Below are 7,448 nucleotides of genomic sequence, written 5' to 3'. Positions count from 1 at the left end.
AAAGTCAAACACCAATAGAATGAACTAAAAGCCTTTGTGGACTTAAAACAGCAAGAAAATGAAATGTTTTATTATGTGTTCAGTTTGTGATTCTATAATCATTGAAACATTTTTGATTGATCTGTCAATGGGAAATTGCTAATACTAGTGGTTCAATAATTTCAATAGTTTAAATTAGAATAGTAATATATGTAAAAATTCATGTCCAGAATAGTGGGTAAGAGTGCAGCCTCTAGGATCAGACAATCCTGAATGTGAGCCTTGATCCTGCTGTTCAGTAGTGATCTAATATAGGACAAATTAGTCTGACAGCCTCATTTTCCTTTTCTATAAAATGGAAGTAACAATACCTAGGTTGTTATAATGTTGTGATGATTAAATTAAATGTTAAGCATTAAACACCTAGTATAATAATTAAAACAGTGAATGTACAGTAAATATTAGCTATTACTAATTATTATTCATCATGGTATCTATGTCTGCTTCCCCTATTTCTCTGAATACTTCAAAGTTAGCCAAGGAGCCCTGGCCAGGTACTCAGTTGGAGCATCGTCCTAATAATCCACGGTTGCTGGTTCGATCCCAGTCAGGACACAAACAAGATGCAACCAATGAATGCATGAATAAGTGGAACAAATTGATGTTTCTCTCTCTCTAATAAATAAATTAAAAATAAAAGTTGGCCAAACCACAGAGCCCCAATATTTGGGGCATACAAAAGATGGCACGGGAGTGACTGCAACTCGAGTGGCTCTCAAAGGGCAAATCAAATTTATAACTTGAAGCTGAAGTCACAATAGACCTTAGGAGTTTTATTAGTAAAATGCTGTGGAAAAGTGTTATAAACAAGACAACACACCCAAAATGGAGTTGCTTATACTAAATCCCACATCACCAAACTGAGAATTAACTTAATTACAGATTCAGCTCTCCCAGAAATGGAATTTTAAACCAGTCAATCAGGAATCACATGATCAGCACTAACTAGGTAACCTGCCAAAGGACCTGTGCCATCCCCCTGGCCTAAAGGAAAGTAAGCTTGTAATAAACAGCACACTTTTTTTTTGCCTGATATAAATTCCTTATTACCACTCCCTTCTGGCTATAAAAGTCTTTGGTTTTGTACAGTTCCTTAGAGCTCCTTTCTGTCTGCTAGATTGGATGCTGCCCAATTGGAACTAATTTTTGTTCAAATAAACTCTTAAAATTTTTAATATGTCTCAGTTTATCTTTTAACAAGAGAAAAAAACTGTTTTCTCTCTACCCATCTTAAGTTCACTGACCCTGTAAATTAGACTGACAAAAGACAATTTAACAAGAGAAAAACAAAAATATGTCTATTAATATGTGTGTTGCACATATATATATGAACACTCAATTATAACTCAGAAGGGTGGTTAGAACTTGGGCTCATAGAGCACCTTAAAAAAAAAAGCATTGTATTTTTAGGGAAGTGAACAAGGCAAAGGAAAAGGACTTTGAGCAAATCGTGAGTAAATATATAAGGGAATTCATGAAAAGTAAGAATTAGTAAAATTTGTTAGATGGATTCCTCTGGTGCCTTCTCTGCCTGATAAGCATCTAGAGTTCTTCTGTTCTTACTGGTAGAGAGATGAGGGGGAGCACCCTACAAGTTCATGTCCTGCTTTTAGACAAATAGAGAACAGAGAGCCTTTCTTGTATCCTGCTGCTTCTCAGTTACTTTCAACTCAAAATAATCCTATGCTTCAGTGACATATTTTTAGGCGGCCTATTCTTCTGCCCTTCAACACTTAACATTATAAAACAATGGGAAAGTAACGGAGCAAGAGAGTCCCCCTTATAAGCCAAGGCCATGACTTTACAGTGTGTCTCTTCACAGTAAAAAAAAAAAAAAAAAAAAAAAATTAAAAATGGCATTCTTTATCAAAAGAAACACAAATCCTCCAAAGAAAAGGACGCTTCTAAACACACACACATACACACACACACACACACACACACACACACACACACACACACAGGAAAGAAGAGTCTCTTGTGTCTTTTCCAATCCTTTCCCCTTGTATTTTCATTTTCTCTTTCAGATCCCTCCTTTTGCTTGTCTTTAATATTGCATGTAACAGCTCCACCTTTTAAACACTGGCCACAGTGTGGCCAAAACCCCCTTTCCCTATATGATACATTTTGTTGTGATATAATAAGAAATACATATTTGGTCTTCATCAGGGCTCCTGGCACAGAGTTCCTAAATTCCTTGTAATTTCCTAAGATAAGAGCAATCTTTTGTTATAATATTTGGCTTTGTCCGCACTTCCTGAACTAGCTCCAGCGCAACAAGGGTGAAAGGGGCATCCTTTGTATTCATAACAAGGCCCTTTCAACTAAAGGACTTCAGAACAGGCCTCCCCAAGATGTGCTGTTTGGGCATGTGAATTATTTTGAGCTGAAGGCAATTGAGACCCTGAGGGTTCACAAGGAACTTTTACCTCTCCCTTAAAGAAGTTAAATTAAGGGTCTTACTCATAATAAGAGTCATCATCAGAAATAACTTTTTATGACCTATCTATAGGGTGGGGCAGAGTTCTAACATCCACTCTTATTCTCCTGAGAATGAATGACCTTCCTGTCTCTATTTTGCCTCATCCTTAGCTCATATATACCTCATGTATGTGGGGTTCCCGTATCTACATATGTAATTAAATTTGTTCATTTTTCTTCTTGTCAATCTGTCTCATGTCTATTTGATTACGGGACCAGCTAGAAAAAGCTAAGAGGGTGGAGGAAAGTTTCTTCTCCTCCACACAACCACACTTGAGTTTATGTTAATAAAGTGACTTTTGGAAAGCCCCTAACAAAATGGTTGCCAGGGGAACCACCCAAAGGAGTAGAGGGTTGGAACTTTCAGTCCAACACCCTGGCTAGAGATTGAATTCATTTACCAATGGCCAATTATTTAATCAGTCATGCCAATATAATGTAGCCTCCATTAAAAACTGCCGGAAGCGGGTCCACCCTTGCTGCTTGACATAGTCGCTGCAGGGAAGAAACATCTGCACAGCTTATGTTTCAAGGGACCTGGCATATATGGCATATGTTTGCTCCCCCTCTTAACGCTATGTGTTTTAAACAGGACATCTCCCCGAGAAAGGTTGTTTCCCCAGGTGAGGATTTTTATCAGTAAAACCCCTTAACTAAGTGCCAGGTGGGTAGTTAATCACTTTAACTAGGAACAATCACACTTAAGCTACATAATCTTTACTCCCTGGAATGGAGATAAGAAACACCCTAACTTTTGGAATAGAAATTGATTGGATTAAAATCAACTGGTATAAATACAGATGTAACAGACAATAAAACACAGAACCTGGCTGGAGATCCTGGCTAGAGAACCTGGCTAGGCTGCTGATCAACTGAACGCTGTCTCTGTGTCATTCCTTCTTTGCCAACTCCGTCCACACCTTTGGGAACCCCTAGACCTGCAGGTGGCGGAGGCCACTGAGGCCGAGACTGAGGGAAGATGGCAGACGATGTGGACCACATAGACATTTACACAGATGTAGACGAAGAGTTCAACCAGGAAGCTGAATATGGTGGGCATGATCAGATAGATTTGTGTGATGATGTCATCTCTCCATCTGCAAATAATGGAGATGCCCCAGAAGACCGGGATTACATGGATACTCTCCCACCAGCTGTTGGTGATGATGTGGGTAAAGGAGCAGCACCAAATGTTGTCTATACAGATACGGGAAGGGGAATTGCATTATATATTAGAAGTCTAACATGGTGGACAACAGATGAAGACTTAACTGAAGCACTGCATTCTTTGGGAGTAAATGATATTTTGGAGATAAAGTTTTTTGAAAACCAAGCAAATGGCCAATCAAAGGGGTTTGCCCTTGTTGGTGTTGGATCTGAAGCATCCTCAAAAAAGTTAATGGATCTGTTGCCTAAAAGAGAACTTCATGGTCAGAATCCTGTTGTAACTCCATGCAATAAATAGTTCCTGCGTCAATTTGAAATGCAGTCCAGGAAAACTACACAATCAGGACAAATGTCTGGGAAAGGTAAAGCTGTTCCTCCAGGAGGCAGTTCTTGTACAGCATTTCCACAAGGTGTTAGAGGACAGGGCTGTTTTCCAGGGGCTGTTCCTGTTGGGGACAGATTTCCTGGGTCAGCAGGACCAGGAGGGCCACCCCCACCTTTTCCAGCTGGACAGACTCCATCACGTCCACTCTTAGGTCCTCCAGGTCCACCTCCACCTGGTCAGGTTCTGCCTCCTCCTTTAGCTGGGCCTCCTAATTGAGGAGATCGCCCTCCGCTGCCAGTTCTTTTTCCTGGACAACCTTTTGGGCTGCCTCCTTTGGGTCCGCTTCCGCCTGGTCCTCCACCTCCAGTTCTAGGCTACAGTCCACCTCCAGGCCCCTTTCCACCTCATCCACCTGGTCTTCTTGGGCCACCCCTTACACTTGCTCTTCCTCCGCATCTTCCTGGACCACCACCAGGTGCCCCACCGCCAGCTCCACATGTGAACCCAGCTTTCTTTCCTCCACCAACTAACAGCGGCATGCCTACATCAGATAGTCGGGATCCACCACCAACAGATCCATATGGCCGACCTCTGCCATATGATAGGGGTGACTATGGGCCTCCTGGAAGGAAAATGGATACAGCAAGAACTCCACTGAGTGAAGCTGAGTTTGAAGAAATCATGAATAGAAATAGAGCAATCTCAGGCAGTACTATTTCAAGAGCCGTGTCTGATGCCAGCACTGGTGATTATGGGAGTGCAATTGAGACATTGGTAACTGCAATTTCTTTAATTAAACAATCCAAAGTATCTGGTGATGATCGTTGCAAAGTTCTTATTAGCTTTCTGCAAGATTGCCTTCATAGAATTGAATCCAAGTCTTATGGTTCTGGATCAAGACATGAACGATCAAGAGAGAGGGACCATAGTAGATCATGAGAAAAGAGTCAGTGCCATAAATCCCGCAGTAGAGATCGTCATGATGATTATTATAGAGAGAGAAGCAGAAGAAGAGAGAGACATTGTGACCGAGATCGGGACCAAGTCCGAGAGCGTGACCGAGAGCACGAGTATTGTCATTGCTAGAAGCTGAAGGAAGAGGAACACCTTCCAAGACAAAACAGTCTTCATGAGGGAAATATGACACTTGTCCAGCAGTTTGCTTCTTGCGATTGAACTGAACCTGTAAGGATTCATGGATAAAATGAACAGGAATAGATCTGAATAAAGAAAATTTGCATAAATGGTAAAAAAAAAAAAATTCCTTCTTAGCCGACTCCGTCCACACCTTTGGGAACCCCTGGACCTGCTGGGGTTGGACCCCAACAAAAAACAAAACACACAAAAAAAAAACCTAACCAAGAGGTTCACCATGCTGAAAGGGTTATATAGCCCGAGAAGACACAGAAGCTCTATGCCCCTTCCTTCATACCTCACCCTAGGCATCTCTTCCATCTGGCTATTCCTGAGCTATATTCTTTTATAATAAACCAGTCATCTAATAAGTAATCTTTTCCTGGGTTCTGTGAATCATTTTAGAAAAATTTTGAACCTGAGGAAGGGAAGATGGGAACCTCCAATTTATAGTTGGTCATCAGAAGCACAGGTGACAACCTGGACTTGAGATTGGTGTCTGAAGTTGGGGTAGGGGACAGTCTTATGAGACTGAGCCCTTAACCTATGGAATCTGCACTAACTCAGGGCAGTTGGTGTCAGCATTGAGCTCAACTGTTGGACACTCAGTTGGTGTCCTCCAAGAATTGGAAAAATGCTTGGTGTAAAAACACCCACACATTTGGTGTCAGAAGTGTTGATTTGAGTACAGAAAAAGAAATTAGTTTTTCTTTTACCTTGTTTTCTAACAGAACAGATTAAATAGGTTATTATTTTCAGGAGGAAAATTTTAAGAGAAATAAAATTTCAAACAGCCTAAAGTCAAATTTCTATAGTATCAACTCTCTGCTCTCAGTCCCAATAAAGCAGCAAATATCTTCAATGAACTCATATCCCTTTATGCTAATATAACTGTCCTTACAGGCTCTGATAGAGTATAACAAATTTTCAGGCCCCTTTGTCTGATTTCCTTATCTCCTAGCTCTTTGGGAGTCTGATAAAGAGAATCCCTCAGTCTTGCTCCCTCCCTGGCACTGAAGACAGAGTGAAGAGGCAAAACACTCTCTACTAATTGGGCTGAAATCATCAGTGCTTGACAACATTGCCCAATAGGGTTTTCTGTGATGATGAAAATGTCTCTGTGCTGTTCAGTATGTAGCCACTAGACACTTGTGGCTATTGAGCATTTGAAATGTAGCTAGTAATGTGACTTTTATTTAAATTTTTTAAAATATATTTTTATTTCAGAGAGGAAGGGAAAGGGAGAGAGAGATGCAAGCATTAATGATAAGAATCATTCATTGGCTGCCTCCTGCACGACCCACACTGGGGATTGAGCTTGCAACCTGGGCATGTGCCCTGACCGGGAATCCAACAATGACTTCCTGGTTCATAGGTCATTGATCAACCACTGAGCCACACCAGCTGGGCTATTTTGTTGTAATGTACCCCGTGAATCACAGAAGGACGACTCAAGAAGTTGAATTAAAGAGTCACATTTATTGCAATGCGGGACTATGAGATTTGGGGAATGGCCCCTCATAGTCCCGGATTGCGATAAATGTAACTCTTTAATTCAACTTCTTGAGTCGTCCTTCTGTGATTCGCGGGGTACATTACAACATTTGGAGGCCCCAGTGAGATGCAGCCCCTTAGGGGTGCTGTTTCGGACACAAAGGGAGGCCGAACCTCCCCTGAGCAGTTCGTGGAGACTGAGGGATCTCTAGGGGGTGCGCACCCTGAGAAGTTCCAGGGCCCCGGAGAACTCCCCTTCGGATCCAGCTAGTGGACAGGGGATGTTGGCCCGTCCTTAAAAAAATTTTCATCAGAGTCACCTGGGAAATCCTCTAGAGGTGAGTCTTGGGACCGGTCACTGGTGGTAGATTGTGAGAAGGGCTGGATGCAGCCATAACTTCTCCTTCTTTGGTACCCCTGAGACGTCAGAGGGTACTTCTGGCCTTGGTTTTCTTGGTTTGTTTTGGTTCTTGTTTGTGAGTCTGTGGGGAGCCGACATAGGGTTAAGCCTCTGACTGACCTGTGGGCAAAGTCACAAACAGGTCTTCCGAGTCTTAAACTACCCAATCCAAGAGGTGGCCGCTGATTTACACGTGCTGTCATTTAAAAAATAAAAATGGGGGAATTTGCCGGAAGCTGGTCCACCCTTGCTGCTTAACACAGTTGCTGCAGTGAAGAAACATCTGCACAGCTTATGTTTCAAGGCGTATATGGCATATGTTTGCTCCCCCTCTTAGCGCTATGTGTTTTCAACAGGACCACCTCCCTGAGAAAGGTTGTTTCCCCAGGTGGGGATTTTTCCCTGGAG

The 7,448-nt window shown here is 42.0% G+C and overlaps 1 pseudogene; it reads left to right on the top strand.

The window, feature by feature from the left end:
- The first annotated feature begins 3,499 nt into the window (after positions 1-3,499).
- LOC118672689 lies at positions 3,500-5,098 on the top strand (annotated as a pseudogene).
- The last annotated feature ends 2,350 nt before the right edge of the window (positions 5,099-7,448 follow it).

The sequence above is a fragment of the Myotis myotis genome, unplaced genomic scaffold (assembly GCF_014108235.1).
Source record: "Myotis myotis isolate mMyoMyo1 unplaced genomic scaffold, mMyoMyo1.p scaffold_m19_p_1, whole genome shotgun sequence".
Taxonomy (NCBI): Eukaryota; Metazoa; Chordata; class Mammalia; order Chiroptera; family Vespertilionidae; genus Myotis; species Myotis myotis.
This window is presented reverse-complemented; position numbering and strand designations above follow the sequence as displayed.